Below are 19007 nucleotides of genomic sequence, written 5' to 3' on the forward strand. Positions count from 1 at the left end.
AGCGGTGCTTTAGATGAAGGGCCCAGCGGAGCGGTGCTTGACAGGAAGGCCCCAGCGGAGCAGTGCTTGAGAGGAAGGCCCCAGCGGAGTGGTGCTTGAGAGGAAGGCCCCAGCGGAGCGGTGCTTGAGACGGCGGTGCTCAGCGGAGCGGTGCTTGAGATGAAGGGCCCAGCGGAGCGGTGCTTGAGATGAAGGGCCCAGCGGAGCGGTGCTTGACAGGAAGTGCCCAGCGGAGCGGTGCTTGACAGGAAGAGCCCAGCGGAGCGGTGCTTGACAGGAAGGGCCCAGCGGAGCGGTGCTTTAGATGAAGGGCCCAGCGGAGCGGTGCTTGACAGGAAGGCCCCAGCGGAGCAGTGCTTGAGAGGAAGGCCCCAGCGGAGTGGTGCTTGAGAGGAAGGCCCCAGCGGAGCGGTGCTTGAGACGGCGGTGCCCAGCGGAGCGGTGCTTGAGATGAAGGGCCCAGCGGAGCGGTGCTTGACAGGAAGTGCCCAGCGGAGCGGTGCTTGAGACGGCGGTGCCCAGCGGAGCGGTGCTTGACAGGAAGGCCCCAGCGGAGCGGTGCTTGAGACGGCGGGGCCCAGCGGAGTGGTGCTTGACAGGAAGGCCCCAGCGGAGCGGTGCTTGAGAGGAAGGCCCCAGCGGAGCGGTGCTTGACAGGAAGGCCCCAGCGGAGCGGTGCTTGAGAGGAAGGCCCCAGCGGAGCGGTGCTTGAGAGGAAGGCCCCAGCGGAGCGGTGCTTGACAGGAAGGCCCCAGCGGAGCGGTGCTTGAGATGAAGGGCCCAGCGGAGCGGTGCTTGACAGGAAGGGCCCAGCGGAGCGGTGCTTGACAGGAAGGCCCCAGCGGAGCGGTGCTTGAGAGGAAGGCCCCAGCGGAGCGGTGCTTGAGAGGAAGGCCCCAGCGGAGCGGTGCTTGAGACGGCGGTGCCCAGCGGAGCGGTGCTTGAGATGAAGGGCCCAGCGGAGCGGTGCTTGAGATGAAGGGCCCAGCGGAGCGGTGCTTGATAGGAAGTGCCCAGCGGAGCGGTGCTTGACAGGAAGAGCCCAGCGGAGCGGTGCTTGACAGGAAGGGCCCAGCGGAGCGGTGCTTGAGACGGCGGGGCCCTGTTCAGCGGTGCCTGTCTTGGCGGGGCCCTTTTCAGCGGTGCTCCTCACGGCGGGGCCCTGTTCAGCGGTGCCTGTCTTGGCGGGGCCCTCTTCAGCGGTGCTCTTCACGGCGGGGCCCTATTCAGCGGTGCCTGTCTTGGCAGGGCCCTCTTCAGCGGTGCTTGTCCTGTCTTTCAAGGGAGCCAGACCTGGCCAAGACTCCCCGCTTAGTCGCCTCCGACCTTGCGGTAGCGGGGCCCTCCTGTGATGGAGTCTTGTGCCCGTGGGTGTCGTCCGTCACACCCGGTATGGGGCTGGTGGGGCCTCCTGGTGCGCTCGGCTGCTGCAAGTCTTCTCCGCCCTGCTGCCCTTGCCCTCCTTCGCTGCAGCTCTCTGGCCCTTGCCTCCCTTAGATGATGTGGCAGGTGACGTGGCAAGGCCACTCTCCTTGGTGGCAGCCGTCTCAGGCTTTTCGCGCCGGCCCTTAAGTTTTCTTGTCCTCTTCCCAGGGGGTGGGCTGGCTGTCCCCTTGCTGCTGGCCGATGTTCCTTCCCTAGGAGCTGGTGGACTCCAATAGCCCTGCAGTATGGTGATACTAGATGCAGGGCTGGTGGTGGCTGAGGTGCTCTTTGGACTCTTACCAGATGGAGGGGGTGGGTCAGGTGATGCAAACAGGTTAATTTTGGAGAGGAAAAGTTTTTTAGGAGCAATGGGAAGGGTAGGTGCAGTGGGTATGGGAGTGGAGGAAGAGGATGTGGTTGTAGGAGAGTCAAGTGTGCTGTCTTTGGGTGCAGGTGCTTGGGCTGGAGGCTGTCATGAGGTGGAAGGCTGTTGGGTGGGTGGCTGCCTGCGTTTGTGTGGTTTGGAAGAGGGGGTGACAGACACAGTGGGAGAGGACACAGGGGAAGTGTAAATGGCAGTGGGGGTGGTGCCTGCACGTGTGCTGACTGTAATGGAGGGTGTCCTGGTGATGGAAGTACTGGCTGATGGTGGTGTGCATGCAGGTGTGAGTGGAGACGTCACAGGGAGGGAGGAGGGAGACGAGGAGGAGGGGGGCACAGAGGTGGTAGTGACTGTTGGCATGTCTGCATCTGGATGTTGTTTGTGTGAATGCTTATGGGATCAGTGGTGCTTATGTCTGGATGAGCTGCCCTTTGGTGTTGAGGTGTGTGCAGGCTGGTCTGATGGTGTGGATGGGATAGGATGAGGAACAGGAGACTGGGACTGGGTGGAGGGAGTTAGAAGAGGGAGGCTGGAGACAGGGACAATGGCTGCCATCAGTGCTGAGGCCAGAGCGTTGAACGATCGCTGATGGGCAGCCTGACCCGAATGAATGCCCTCCAGGTATGCATTGCTCCGATGCACCTCCCTTTCCCCCCCCTGGATGGCATTCAAAAGGGTAGACTGCCCAACAATGAGCGTCCGGAGGAGGTCAATGACCTCCTCACTGAGGGCAGCAGGGGTGACTGGGACAGGGCCTGAGGTGCCTGGGGCGAAGGAGATGCCCGCCTTGGTGTGCGAGCGGGCACGGGGCGAACGCTGAGGGGCTGCTTGGAGGGCGGAGCTGGTGCGCTGGGTGGCGGCTGTACCTGTAGTTGCGGTGGGCACGGATGTTGCCGCCACCGCAAGGGAGCTCCCTTCCGAGGACGTTTCGGTGTCGCTGACGTCTCCACGGGTCCCCGTTGTGGAGCTCCCCTCGCCCTCCGTCTCACTGGTGAACTCGGAGTCGGTTGCATGGCCCTCCGGGGACATGTGAGATGCAGCTCCCTCGTGCGCCGATGCCACTTCTCCTCCGCCTGATGATGCTAATGCACACATGCACAGGAAGAAAAAGAAAATGGGTGGGGGGGGAGAAATGAAGACAGGTTGAGTGCATGCATTGGCAACACCGTTGGCAGAGAGGACAGACACAGAAGCCCCCTGCACTAGGCTGCGCAATCGGGGTACACTACTCAGTTCTTGTGACTAGGCCTACAGGTCTATGGACGACAAATGCACACATGGGTGATGCAGGACCATGGATAGCTGTACTTGGCACCCTACAGAGGTGGGGGGCGGGGGCACAGGGCCATGGCTAACGGAGGGGACTAGCCTACAGAAAGCGCCCTGGCCTTGAGTTACCCACAGCCCTCCTCCCCAACCCAGACACCTCCACTGCGCGCAAAGATAGCAGAATGTGCTGATACTCACCCCCTTGTGTCTGCTGTGATGTCCTCACACACCCATCCAAATCGGGGTAGGCCACTGCCAGGATCCGGGACATCAGGGGGGTCAATTGGCGGCTGGCACCCCTCCTACGTTGGGAGGCCATCCCCAGCAGAGACTCGGCGGTCTTTCTGGTCCCGCGGCGGATGTCCTCCCACCTCTTTCGGCAGTGGGTGCCCCGTCTGTTGTGGTCCCCCAGGGCCTGGACATCCTTGGCGATGGCACGCCAAATGTCGATCTTCTGATGGGCGCTGACCTATTTGACATGTACAGGGTGGGAAAGGAAATATCATCACTTTTCTGCATGGTAGGTGTGAGTGGCCCCCCCTCCCCAACCTTGCCATGTGGCACATGTTCCCATCTGTCGTGCGTTGCACTCCTAATTCGCTCCCCTCCCCACCATCTTACATACACCCCACTCAACACAGGCATAGCCCATTCAGCGTGCACCCTGTGTACTAACCTGTTGGTCTGGAGGACCGTAGAGTAGCGCATACTGGGGGAGGACCCCATCAACAAGTTTCTCCAATTCTTCGGAAGTGAAGGCAGGGGCCCTTTCCCCAGTCGCAGCAGCCATTGTATCTCCCAGACCGAGGTCACAGCAGCACTTGCAGTATAGGTCCTCTCCTGTGGATGATCAGGTCTCGAGTGATTAATCAGATAGAAAATGGCCGTCACGCCCGCGGCGGTGCGTACCGCGGCGGTGCGTGCCGCGACCGCCGGCGCACATCGTCATTGGCTCCTGAGACCCATAGGGTTCAATGGTAACCAATGCTGCTTTGCGCCGCGGTCTTTGACCGCCTACCGCCACGGTGTGCCACACCAGCTCAGTGACCTCACATCCCACTGTCACACTTCACAGGTCAGGCAGCCGCCATTTCAAGGGCCCACATAGCATGATTTCTACTGCGTCACACAGGCCTAGGCCTTGCATTGCCACTCATACAAGCCGTTCCATGCATAGCGATTCGTGTACTGTGCAAGCTGTGTGAACGAACCTGTGGGTTGCTTGACTCTGTGCTCCATGTTGTCCTTCCTAGGCACCGTCCGCTGGGACTTGCGAGGAGAAGGATGAATCCTTGCGTGTACCGACCGCTGGTGGACCTGTCGACAATGGAAGAACGACATATCATACTTACATACTGGCTTGACAGAGCAACTATACATGAACTATGTGCCCAGCTGGAGCCAGACCTGATGTCCCCCATTCGCCAACCCACAGGGATTCCCCCTCTGGTGCAGGTTCTGTCAGTACTCCATTTTTTGGCAAGTGGGTCGTTTCAGACAACAGTGGCCATATCATCTGGGATGTCTCAGCCTATGTTTTCTAAGGTTTTGTCCAGAGTGTTGTCTGCCCTGATGAAATACATGCGGAGCTACATAATTTTCCCTGAGGTGGGTGAATTGGCTACAGTGAAGGGTGATTTCTATGCCCTTGGACATATCCCCAACATCATTGGGGCCATTGATGGGACCCATGTGGCTTTGGTTCCCCCCAAAGACAGTGAGCAGGTGTACCGAAACAGAAAAAGTTATCATTCGATGAATGTCCAGGTGGTCTGTTTGGCTGACCAGTACATCTCCCATGTAAATGCCAAGTTCCCTGGGTCAGTGCATGACGCGTATGTCATGCGAAATAGCAGCATCCCTTATGTGATGGAACAGCTACAGAGACACCGTGTGTGGCTAATTGGTGACTCTGGTTACCCCAACCTGTCGTGGCTACTGACCCCAGTGAGGAATCACAGGACAAGGGCAGAGGAACGGTACAATGAGGCCCATGGGCGAACTAGGAAGATCATAGAAAGGACCTTCGGGGTCCTGAAGGCCAGGTTTAGGTGCCTGCATATGACAGGGGGATCCCTCATGTACTCACCAAAGAAGGTGTGCCAGATCATCGTGGCCTGCTGTATGCTTCACAATCTTGCATTGCGACGCCAGGTGCCTTTTCTGCAGGAGGATGGTCCAGATGGTGGTGTTGTTGCAGCTGTGGAGCCTGTGGAGAGTGAAGAGGAGGAAGACGACGGGGACGACACGGACAACAGGGATACAGTCATACAACAATACTTTCAGTAGCACACAGGTAAGAAACAGCCACCCCAATTTACATTTAATTAAGGCCTCATGCGTCTCCACTGTCTGTGTTTCCCCCCAGTTCCTGTTAACTGATTTGTGACTTTTCCTTCCCTTTTCAGAGCTGTATGACCCACTGCCTGACTTCAGCTTTGTTTGCCCATGGACTAAAGCTTATTGAAATTGGTATGTTGTCATCACAAAGTAACTGGACATTATTGAACCGTTATGTGTAATACATTTGTTAAGAATACAAGCAGACTCCTGTTTATTTAAGTGGAATAAGTGATTTATTTAAAGTGCTAGATATAGGTAAATGATTGGGAAGCGGGGATGGGTGGGGGTGGAGTAATGTCCATGGCAGAGTCCAGTTCTCAGTCGCACAGGTGCATTGTCCATATGCCTGTGGAAGGATGGAGCAGGGGCAGTTCAAGGTTGGACAGGGTGACAATGTGGGACAGTGGGATGACATCAGGGGGTATCATATGCTGGCGGGGGTCTTGCAATCCTACTCTGTCTTCTTGTGAGATCTCAGGTTCCGCTTGCGGGTGGTTCTTCTTCTGCAGGAGGTGGGGTTCTGGGGGCCTGTCGTTGTGTGGGGGCCTCCTGTCCACTGGCGCCAGCGGAGGTGGTAGGCTGTTCCTGGCCTGGGCTAGTGACAGGGGCCCTTTGGGGTGCCACATGGTCCCGCAATGTGGTGACGATCTGGGTAAGGGCCAGGACGATGGTCCCCATTGCGGAACCGATGTTCCTCAGTTCCTCCCTGAACCCCATGTACCGTTCCTCCTGCAGTTCCTGGATCTCCTGGAACCAGGCCAGTACCGTCGCCATCGTCTCCTGGGAGCGGTGGTATGCTCCCATGATGGAGGAGAGGGCCTCTTGGAGAGTCGGTTCCCCGGGCCTGTCCCCCCCCTGTCGCACAGCAGCCCTCCCAGTTCCCCTGTGTTCCTGGGCCTCTGTCCACTGGCTGGTGTGCCCACTACCACTGCCCCCAGGTCCCTGTTGTTGTTGGGGTGGTGGGTCAACCTGGGTGCCCTGTAGTGGTGGACACACCGCTGATTTACGTGCCCTGAAGACAGAGGCATGGGCCCGCTGGGTGGGAGCTGTGCTGGTGTTCCCAGAGGGGGTTGGGTCTGGTGTAGCCTGTGGCTGTCTGTGGGGAACTGACTGTCCAGAGGTCCCCGATGGGCCGGGCTGGTCATCAGGGTCCAGGGAGACAGAGCTGCTGTCATCGCTGGGGGCCTCTTCTGGGGGTGGGATGGACATCTCTGGACCGTCCGTGGCGGTCTGGTGGCGTTCGGGTCCTGCAGGGGTATAAAGGTATGGTTATTGCTTCTGTGTGTGGGATTTTGTGTGATGGGTGGGTGTCCGTGTACCCATGTGCAGGCATTTCCTTGTGGGGGCTTTTGTGAGGGTGGCTTGTGGGGGTGATGTGTGTGTGCAGTGGGCATGCTTTGGTGATGGGTGTCCATGCTTTGGGGTCGCATGCAGGGCTTGGGTTTGTGAAGGGTGGGTTGTGATGGTGAGGCTTTTGCTAGGGGTTGCTGTGATGGGGGAGGGGGTGAGGGTGGGGGTATGATTTGGCATTCAGGTGGGGTGGGGGTGGGAAGCAGTAGTGAAGATTTGCCTTACCAGAGTCCATTCCTCCGCCTACTCCAGCGAGGTCCTCAGGATGCAGGATGTGCAAGACTTCCTCCTCCCACGCGGTAAATTCTGGGGGAGTAGGTGGGGGTCCGCCGCCAGTCTTCTGCACCGCTATGTTGTGCCTTGATACCATGGAACGCACCTTCCCCCGTAGGTCGTTCCATCTCTTCCTGATGTCCTCCCGATTGCGTGGATGCTGTCCCACCGCGTTGACCCTGTCCACTATCCTTTGCCATAGCTCCAGCTTCCTGGCAATTGTGGTGTGCTGCACCTGTGCCCCGTAGAGCTGGGGCTCTACACGGACTATTTCCTCCACCATGACCCTGAGTTTGGCGTCACTGAACCTGGGGTGTCTTTGGGGTGCCATGGGGTGGTGTGGTTGAGGTGTGGGGTGGCGTTTGTGGTGATGATGTGGTGCGTGTGGTGGTGTGTGGTGTTTGGTGCGTGGAATCTGTGTGGGTGATGGTGTTGTGTGCCTCTGTGTTGTGGGATTCTCGATTCTGTGCTCTGTCTCTAGCCTTTGTCAATGATTTCGGGTCGTCGGGGCTTGTGGGTGATGTGGGTGTGTGTTTTATATTGTGTTGGGTGTGTGGGAGTGGTGTTAGTATGTGTATCAGGTGTGTATATTTCGAACTGACCAATGTGGCTGAGTTTTCTATGGGTGTGTGTATTTTGACCGTGGCGGTGTGTACCGCCAATGGAATACCGCGTTTGAAAGACCGCTGCGTGGATTTGTGGGTCGGAATGGTATGGGCGTATTTCTGTTGGCGTGACGGTGGAGGTTTGGTAATCGCCATTTTTTCGCTGACCTTTGGTGTGGCGGATTATTGAGGATGTAGGGTTTTCGGCGGTTTGGCAGTTGCGGGTCAGAATGACCGTGGCGGTTTACCGCGGCGGTGTTATGGCGGTCTTCTGACCGGCGGTAAGCGCCTTTTACCGCCGAGGTCAGAATGACCCCCTTTGTGCGTGGAGCATAGAGGGGAAGCTTGTGTCCCCTGTAGTTTGTACATGATTGGATATCACAATAAGTGTCATCACAGGAAGTTAAATCTATTGATCGGATATCACCTATTGAAAAAAAAAACCTAAAAAAATATATATATATATATGTTACATAAAGCTCTATTAGGTGGATACACTTTATATTAATCTCACTAAATAGAAAATATACCCACAGGTCTCCTTCTACTGATATGTTTTTAAAGTTTGTTTCCACTGGCAAGGGTTATCTGTACTTAGCGTTTGTAGACCTTAGATAATTTTATTTATATTGTTAAATTCAGTTCTTTAAAGATTTGATGTATTTGAAACTACCTTTTTATGCTAAAAGCGCAGTTTTAATTATTTATTATGTTTGTATGCTTTTAGAGGTGCTTTTAAGGCCCTAGTGACGGAAATAAAGCTATTTTGAACTAATTCCACTAATTAGAATATATACCCACAGGTCTCTCTCTACTGATATTTTTTTACGTTTGTTTCCAAGTTTGGTGGCCAAGATGGTGCCAGGAGAGGACGCTCAATAGTGTGCTCTGCTCTCGGCCCTTGAATAATCCTGGATATATCGTCGCCAGCACTCTCCTGACGCCTCCACAAAGGATTCAGGTGGTCCCCGAAGGATCGGACGGGAGACTGAGGAGCGCACACATTGTGCACTGGCCGGGGCGGTGAATGCGGGGCGGTGAGGCCTGGTGAGACACCACGCCCCTCGGAGGTGGATCGCAGCGGCCGGCGGCTTGGACCCTGGAGGTGACGGGTCCATGCATCTAGGCTCAGTCGGCGTCACGATAAGCTGGGTGATCGGTGAGGCCCCGCAGGATACGGAGTGGTGCCGCTGAGTGGGTGGCCTGCGTGATACCACCTGATGTGCAGCTATGGTTGGACGAAGCAAGGCTGTAGCTATTGTGGATGCTTACGAGGTGAGCAGATGGGGCAGTGCTGCGATACATCACGCCAGCTAGTAGCGTCAGGTCAGGACTTATCACCAGACCGTCAGCAGTGTTTTGTGTGCCTGGGACCAGTGGCTGCCGACACGGGGCGGGGAAGGACGGGCCAGTGCTGAGAAGCGCCTTGAGGTGGCAATACAGTGTGCGGCAAACACCACAATGATGAGTAGTTCTAGCCGCAAAGCGAGGCAGCCATCCTGCGCCAATTGACTTTGGCCGGCCCATAGGGTATCAGCCCTGAACTTTAGAAGCAGTTAGAAGCGTTGTCCTGGCACTGGTACGGGCGCTTGCAAGGCTGGGCAGAACAGCACGTGTGTGAACAGGTGTGAATGGACGGTCTGCGAAGTGGTGTAAAACAGTTATAATTGCACAAAACAAGTCAGTAACACGCCTGCTATCCACCATGGTCAAGCTAAAACAGGCGCGACCATCAATGACTGCACCAGTGGAAATGCTAAGCTCTAAACACGCAACCGCGGATCAAACAGCGTCTCTCCAACAACTAAGCGACACGCTGCGCTCTCACTCATCTCAATTTGATAAACTTCTACAAGCCATTTTAGACACTAAGACAACACTTGAAGGCAAGATTGACTCACTGGCACTTGAAGTGATTCTTTTGAGAGCTGATCAACGCAAGCTAGCAGCCAGAGTATCAACTAATGAAACCTCAATCGCACTGGTCCGACCAGATATTACTGCAATGCAAAATCAACTACATAGCCTGGAAGCAGAAGTAACGACGCTCAAGCGCAGGACAGAAAATGCAGAGGGCAGGTCACAGAGGAATAACATTTGCTTTGTAGGGTTCCCGGAGCAAACAGAACTGCCCCATGCGGAGGAGTTCCTAGAGAAGTGGCTAAAGGACACAGTGCTCACAGACCAAACATTGCCTTATATGGTGATCGAGCGTGCACATCGGATTCCGGGCAGACCGCCACGCCCGGGGGCTCCAGCCTGCCCTCTGATAGCAAGGTTCCTCAACTTTCGCGACCAAGACCAGGTCCTTCAGAGGTTTCGCTCACAAGGCCCCTGGTGCTTTGAAAACACCACCATAACTGCATACCCGGATTACACCATGGAGGTACAACAGAGGCGGGCGTACTTCATGAAGATTAAACAACTTCTTGTGGGATTGCAGCATTAACTACTCACTGCTATTTCCATCACGCCTCCGAGTAGTGGATGGGGGAAAGACACACATTTTTTCTTCAACGGGAGACACATGGACTTGGGTTCACGCTAAAGGATTGGTCTCCCCGCTAAATGAGGCAACCAAGGCTAATGAATAGATCACACCTCAACCACGTCGCCAAAAAGAAATGGACGTGCAGCACGACCGTCCAGGCAGCTGTAGCCGCAAGTCAAGAAAAGGCCCTGAGGGAGGCAAACCAGTTCTCCTTTAATCATTATGCTCCTCTACAGGAAGATATACCTGCTGGCTCGGGCTTCTCGCACGGCTGCTCCAGCACGCCGACGTCCCCGTTGGCTCTTGGCCCTGAACTTACCCCACATGTAGCGGATGATTTGTAGCACTGAGTATCATGAATGACCTTATGGGCTCCTCTGGGCTTGCCGAACCCGGATCATCATCTCATTGGTTCCCTATTCGAGTCACTGCAGGTGCAGCAGGGAGGCTGCACACAGGAGTGTTGCGGTGGATGCGCCCTTCCACCAGTGGTGCCTTGACATTAACTTGCCTGCTGTTTCCAGGGAGACCTACCTCTGCGCTGCAGGTACGACAATAAACAATACAGAAAAGATGGAATAGGTGAATAGCTTAGCTGAAGGGGCCACAGGCTTATGCTACTTCTGTTCCCTTTCCACACCCTACACCCCATGGGTTCCCGTAGAGACACGTTTGGCATTATTGCCCTATGTTGCACCTGTTGTGCATATATTCGATACGCTAGATGTTACCTGGCAAGTTTGTATTTAATTTGTTGCTCTGTAATTTACACATGCCACATAACATTGTCACAGTCACAGCAAGGAGGCAGGATGCATCATCATTACACATGGAGAGAGGAAGAGGGAGGAGGGGGGATAACTATGGAGGAACACTCCGTACTTAGCTCCCTATAATTCAAAGTACACACGAAAGTACGGGGTTCTCTAGAAGCGGACGTCGCGGATATTAGCGTAGTCCTAGGTTGTATGTATTCCTATTTGGAAGGGTAAAGTCAGTGGAATGTCAGTTGGAAATTACCGAGTGGAACAGCGAGGGGTGGGAAGAAGGGAATTTCCTTTTACGGACTAGGTGGTCTCACACACTATATAGTGTCATGCTTCATCATTTGACCACCTAGACCCACCCAGGTAGGACAGTGCCACCTGGGCGGACTCAACCTCACTGTTAAAGGAACAGGAGGGAGTGCGTAAATAAACTTGTTTCTGGAAAGATCGGGATCCAGCTAATCTACTGAAAAACTAAAAACACCTAAGCAGACACCTGTGAAGAGCAACAAATTTAATGGTGGTGTCTGTCTGGTGTAGTTAAAAAGGGGGGTTGGGACACCTCTGTGAGGACAAGGACTCACAGGGTCACCTAACTAATTACTAGCCAACATGTTTCTGCCCTCAAAAGTGAGCCAATGAAGGTCTCGGGGCATTCGTCAGGGCCTAGGATCCCTACGTCTCACGTTGGAGAAAAAAATACTCTATGGGGAAATCAAAGAGTGAGAAAATGAAAAAAGAATGATCTACATTACCCAAGGAATTACCTTGAGGCGGCCCTTTTCTTAGAGGCAGCTAGCCTCTGGTATCCAGGAGGGGGAGTGTCCCCTTATAGTCACACATACATCAAAGGGGACGCTCGCCGTGCGCCTACTTCGTCCTCTCCTTGGACCGCTTGTGACCAAGCGGTCCAAGGAGAGGACGAAGTAGGCGCACGGCTATAAGGGGACACTCCCCCTCCTGGATACCAGAGGCTAGCTGCCTCTAAGAAAAGGGCCGCCTCAAGGTAATTCCTTGGGTAATGTAGATCATTCTTTTTTCATTTTCTCACTCTTTGATTTCCCCATAGAGTATTTTTTTCTCCAACGTGAGACGTAGGGATCCTAGGCCCTGACGAATGCCCCGAGACCTTCATTGGCTCACTTTTGAGGGCAGAAACATGTTGGCTAGTAATTAGTTAGGTGACCCTGTGAGTCCTTGTCCTCACAGAGGTGTCCCAACCCCCCTTTTTAACTACACCAGACAGACACCACCATTAAATTTGTTGCTCTTCACAGGTGTCTGCTTAGGTGTTTTTAGTTTTTCAGTAGATTAGCTGGATCCCGATCTTTCCAGAAACAAGTTTATTTACGCACTCCCTCCTGTTCCTTTAACAGTGAGGTTGAGTCCGCCCAGGTGGCACTGTCCTACCTGGGTGGGTCTAGGTGGTCAAATGATGAAGCATGACACTATATAGTGTGTGAGACCACCTAGTCCGTAAAAGGAAATTCCCTTCTTCCCACCCCTCGCTGTTCCACTCGGTAATTTCCAACTGACATTCCACTGACTTTACCCTTCCAAATAGGAATACATACAACCTAGGACTACGCTAATATCCGCGACGTCCGCTTCTAGAGAACCCCGTACTTTCGTGTGTACTTAGGATGCATCATCAACCACGCGCAATATCGCTAATATATTTGAGCATCACATTCACATTAAATGAGCATTGACGCATATAAAATACCCACTTGGAATGTGAGGTGCATGGCTAATCCCACTAAACGCCATAGGGTTTACACTTATCTGAAATGGTACAAAATACAAATAGCAATATTACAAGAGACGCATCTCACTGCATCGGACTTACATATTCTAGATAATAAATGGCGTGGGCAAGTATACGGTACAACCACGTCCTCATACGCAAAAGGAGTATTGATATGGGTGGCACCAACAGTCCCATATGTTGTACAGCACCGTAAGGTGGACACTGATGGGTGTTATGTATTGTTAGAGGGCACATTAGATGGTAAACCCCTTAATATAGAGGGATTATATGCCCCCAACATAAAACAAAACAAATTCCTACAGTTGCTTCAACCCACCCTGTTTAATGATCCAATGTCCACCATCATATGGGGTGGGGACTTAAACTGCGTGCCAGATATTGATATGGACAGATCTCACCCGCCATTAATGGGAGCCCCCAGTAGGCAAACCACAAGGGAGCTCCAGCAGTGTATTTCCGAGAGAGGATTGGTAGATGTCTAGCGTCTTACTCACCCCCTAGATAGGGAATACTCCGTTTATTCCCCGGTACACAGATTACACACTCAAATTGACTTACTGCTTAGTTCAACAGAGTTGGTTGGTGCTTTTGTCAGACAGCTTATTTGGCAAAGTCCATCTCAGATCACTGTCCATTAGTTGCTACCGTACAGTGGGGGGGACTATGCACTCTCATACCCACATGGAAGCTGCAGTCGGAGTTACTGCAGGACTTTCCCTTCCGCGCTGAAATGGCAGGGCATATATCCTCATATTTTGGTATAAATGCAGGTACAACAGCCGAACGCTCAATAGAGTGGGATGCACACAAAGTTGTGGTAAGAGGCTATTGTTTGTCAGCATCGAGGCGCTGCATGCTAATGAAGGAGCTGATGCGGGCGGAATCAGATTTGCGTGACACTGAGTGCGCAGTGGCACGGGGGACTGCAGCCCCTGACGCCCTCATTGGACCACGCAAACGTAGGACCAAAGCAATCACACGCCTGCAGAAATTTGATTATCGCCACTACACAGCTACATTGCACTCCGATGGTGACCGGTCAGGGAGACTACTAGCATGGTTGATCAGGGGCGAGACGCCAAGCACTCCTATTGGGGCTATTCAACTCAGTAATGGGATAATAGTTAATTCACAGGAGTACATAAACAATGCGTTCAGGCAGTACTATAGCACATTATATGAAGCAAATCCTGACCCCCCGGACGAACAGATAGGGGATTTCTTTAAATCTCTTCTTCTCTCTCAATTGTCACCTCAGCAGCGGCAGGCACTGGAAAGACCTGTCGATGCGGAGGAGATAAAAGCCACTCTGCAACAACTAGCTCACAATAAGGCACCAGGCAGTGATGGTTTGCCTGTGGAGTACTATAAGACTTTCGCATCACAGTTGATTAAACCGTACCAAGAGATGCTCCAGGAGGCCCAAAAAGGGAGGAGACTATCCAACTCCCAACGCAAAGCATTAATAGTGGTCCTTCACAAGCCAGGCCGAGATCCACTAGATGTACGATCCTACAGGTCCCTATCATTACTAAACCTAGACTGTAAGAAATTAGGCCAGATACTGGCAAACCGGCTGCTACCGCTAGTGCCCCACTTGATACATGAAGACCAATTTGGAGTCATACCTGGGCGGAGCACCTTTTTGAATATCCGTAAATTATTACGGCTCATTTCATCCACCACAGAATCAGATGATGATAGAGCTGCAGTATTCTTAGATATCGAAAAAGCATTCGATACTCTTGGTTGGTCATTCCTGAGAGCAGCTTTGAAGTCCATGGGATTTGGCACGGTGTATATGAACTGGATAAATACCTTGTACTCCAGCCCTACAGCCAGGGTCAAAACGGGCAGGATCATCTCAGACAGTTTCCCCATAGGCCATGGAACCAGACAGGGATGCCCCTTGTCACCGCTCCTGTTTGCTATAGCCATTGAGCAACTCACAGCTCAGTTTAGACTGTGGGCGCAGCAGTGGGGTATTCCTTATGGCACAGGGAACCAACTAATTTCTCTATATGCAGATGACGCGCTAATTTACCTACGTAAATGTACAGCTTCACTACCAGGTATACTAAATCTACTGGAGCGATTTGGAGATATATCTGGATTATGTGTGAACTGGTCAAAATCATGTGTCTTCCCGATGACAGTGATTCCAGTACACCTACGTGTTAACTTCAGTGTAGATGGAATGACCTGGTGTTACACTACATTCAAATACCTCAGTATCCATGTATACCATAAATTAATTGATTTAAGGGAAGGAAATTTGGGACACGCGGCTCGATTTATAAAAGGCTCGTTAACATTTTGGAAGTCACTACCATTATCACCAATGGGAAGGGTGGCTATCGCAAAGATGATAGTACTCCCTCAACTCCTTTACTACTTCACGGCTCTCCCAATCATTATTCCTCAATCTTTCTTTAAACTCTTAAATGGCCTACTGACAGATTTGATATGGAAAGGAGGATGTAGCCGCATGGCCCTCACTGCCACTTACAGGCCGCCATCGCAGGGTGGACTGGGGGCTCCAAACTACGAGCTCTACTACACGGCAGCACAGCTCAAATGGCCACTGCTGTGGATGCAAAACCTCCCTAAAGTAGAATTTGAGCCGATGCGTGAAGTGCTGGGGCACACGAGTGTATTAAGTTGGCTACAAGACAACACATATCCCCTACGCCACACAAACATCCTGTTGGCAGTAGCTAGAAGGATGTTAGCTAGAAGGTGTTGGCATCGCTACGTCCTAAAAGGGGGAACTACCCCTCCCTACACTCCCAGGATCCCATTATTGGCCATTCAGGGAATAAGGCAACTGTGTATACACCATGATCTAGAATCCTGGATTACGCTAGGCATACAAACAATAGGTGACATATTCAAGGAGGGTAAACAAATGCATTACTGAAAACTGGCATTGATTTATGATGTAGGACCAGGACGATTTTTACCCTATAATGCATTACAACAACTAGCACGTAAGATATGGAATACTGGGGACGGGGAACCCATAGTCCATCCGCTATTACACACACTATTAGCGACCACAGGAATACAATACACTATTTCCCAATTGTATAGGGATTTATTAGGGAACACTGCAGGCGCATATATCACGACACACACTAGATGGGATCAGGCTCTGCAGAGGCCGTTGACACAGCTAGAATGGAACATGGCTTATCATGATCAAAATGGTGTCACGCAATACACGTTTCCGCTACACCCAATTTAATTACCTGCACCAAACTTATTTATCCCCGCATAGGTTATCACGCATGTTCCCGCAGAATAAGCACGAATGCCCCAGATGCGGGGAAAGTGAAGCAAACTTCTACCACATGATATGGGAATGCCCACCGGTCCTCCGCTCATGGCACACCATCACCTCTGTGACGGCTGAACTGGTGGAATGCTCGTTACTACCCACGCCTGAATCCTGTCTTCTGGGAGTACGCAAGAGGCCAACTAAAAGGTAGCAATTACACAAATGTATTGATTTAGCATTTGTATTTTTCAAGCGCCTGTTAGCGATGCAGCGGTACCAGATACACAGCGCTGGTTATGTGACTTGTTAAAATGGGCCAAAGCAGAAGCACAGGGTCTACAGGACTACAGGACAAGGGAATACAGGTGAAAGGGGTCGACTTATGGGACGCATACATAGCCTCAATTGAAGCTAAAGATGACATTTACCCCCCATGAGCATGAGGGAAAGGCCACCAGATCACGCAGCCCACAGAAAATAGACACAGTATCTGAGTCATAGCAGAAGTGTGTATAACACGGCAGTGTGAGCCATCCCATACAGTGCTGCCATGAGCCATAATATGAAGTAGAAACATCAATCATCACTTAAGAAATTCACAGTTTAAAGATCACGAGTAATCAAACTCACATCCCAAGGCGCTTAACAACACAAGCGTGCAAAGCGGTTACACCCCCAAAAGAACACTAATTCATTGACAACCCTGTAATATGTAGCCCAGGGAAGACTATATATCTGATATTAACAGAAATGGCCGGTCACACTAAAGAATGTATAGTTAAATGCATATGCACTGCCTCCTCACCTCTCCTATAACTGTATGTACCAGGTAACATTATAAACACTTTGAGTCATGCAAAACAACTTACCAAATGTACACACTAACTGACAGTTAAGACGAATGTGTAATGGGCTGTGATATGTTATCTTTTCTTTTGTTTTGTTTGCATATTCTATGCTATATAATAAAGAGATTTTTAAAAAAAAGTTTGTTTCCAAATTTTTCAGAATTAGTGCATGTTTAAAATTACAAGCTGGATGGGTCCAAGAAAAATACAGGAATAGTACTGTCCCTAGATACACAGTACAAGATAACATATTCAACGCACAAGAGTGCAGAACCAAAAAATATATAAGATAGGGAAAGTGGAAAATACAAGATATCGAAGTAAAAAAGCACAGATAATCTTTCCCCATAGAGTTAAAATATTGCTTTTTTTTCTTTTAACTGGCCCTCCACAATAAAAGAACTTGCGTAAGATCATAGGTTTTACTTTCAGACACACCCAGCATGTGTAATCTTAGCATAATGCACACTGAAAGGGTGCCATCACCGAAGGCTGCATTCAGATCACTACAATAGATCTCCTGAGCTATCTCGGCAGGATTGCAAGCTGCAGCCAATACATGTTCTGTGGCATGAATTTCATGAAGTCTCCCACCCCGATCAATTGAGTGTTTTTACCTTTTACCTTTAACAAGCTGAAACAAATAATCCAATAGTTGTGATGGGGGTTCAAGAATGCTATTCCCTTTTCAGAATAGCTATATACCACACTCCATGGGAGTGCATCTGGCCCTGGTCATGCAATCTTGAAAAAGACTTTCTAGGAACGTTTGTGTGATAGTCTTGGTGCCCCTTTGTCTCCCTTCTTATTTATCTCTATTTTTTTTCTGGCACTCTGGGCCTCAATATCAGTACAGAGGAGGATTTTGGCCATCAGCTGAACTTCCGACGGGGAGGTACCACCATTGTGGCTACCTCGCCGCGGGGCCCATTACGAGTTCCCTGCTAGGTCAGCGGGCAGATTCTGAGTTTCTGCCCGCTGGCCTAGAGGGAAACAGCCTACAGCATTGTCTCCAGCTCGTAATCAAGCCTGCAGCAAAGCTGTAGGTTGCAGGGTGCACCAGCACCCTTGCAGTTGTTCACTGTCTGCAAAGCAGACAGTGAACATTTCGAGGGTGCTGGCCAGGGAGACTCCTGCCCTGCCCATTCTACATGCATGAGCAGTGCAGGGGCCTCCTTGGGGCCCCCTGCACCCGTTCTCCGCCAGCCTTGAAATCGCTGGTGGAGAATGTGGTTGTAATCCCCAGGGGAGTGCTACTTGCAGCGCTGCCCTGGCAGATTAGGACCGCCACAACCGATCAGATCCTGGCAGTGCTATGGTACAACCGCAGCACAACCGCCGTGGTCGTAATATGGCACTTGGACCAGTGCATTGGCGGTTCGACCTCCATCAGTGAACCAGGTTCATAATGAGGCCCTCTGTCCCTTCTCTTTTCCTCTCTGTCTCTTTTCCTCCCTCTCTCTCTACCTCTCACTTTTTCTCTATTGCTATATTGCGGTAGACTGAGGGGGTACTCAGTTTTACAAGTGGATGGGACATTTTTCAGTCTACCGTAGGTTTGAGTTCACCATTGATACACAGGGCAATAACTTATCTAGTACATAAATTGGAGAATAATTACCAACTAAAAAAACCCTACCACGCAGATGACAAAAAGGTAGCAGTCTTTACTTAACGGGTATAAAGAAGAGAAAACTGATACTAGCTATTGCCTGCTCTGTTAGGTAATGGCAGTTGCAAATTGAGTACTTGGGAGGGGTGGACTGCAAGGATGTCTCCCCAGTGTAATTTGGGGAATGGTGCAGTCCTTGGGCTGCAGTGCACTTTTGTTGGGATATTTTGGCCTTTAATGTAGCCCATTTTATAACCAGCCATTATAAGGCAGTTCACTATTTTAAAATTGTTTAGCCGGCAGCTGGTTGTAGTGCAGGTTGAAAAATCAGTAAGTAGGTTTTGGTAGTACAGGGAGGTTAGCATTCAGTTAGCATTATAAGTTAACAAAGTTAACATTTGTAACAAAGGGTTTTTGCTTACCATGTCAGACGAAAAGTTACTGAGAGTGTTACAGTTGTTGGAGAAGGCAGGCTGCGGTGACATATCGGTCTCCATTATTGTGCAGAATGCTGGCGACCTTCCTGGAGGGCGGCTGGCGGTGTAGTGGCCGCTGCGTGGGCCTGCCAGTCTGAAAGGACGATGTGCAGGA

Source organism: Pleurodeles waltl, chromosome 3_1 (genome assembly GCF_031143425.1).
Source record: "Pleurodeles waltl isolate 20211129_DDA chromosome 3_1, aPleWal1.hap1.20221129, whole genome shotgun sequence".
NCBI classification, from domain to species: Eukaryota; Metazoa; Chordata; class Amphibia; order Caudata; family Salamandridae; genus Pleurodeles; species Pleurodeles waltl.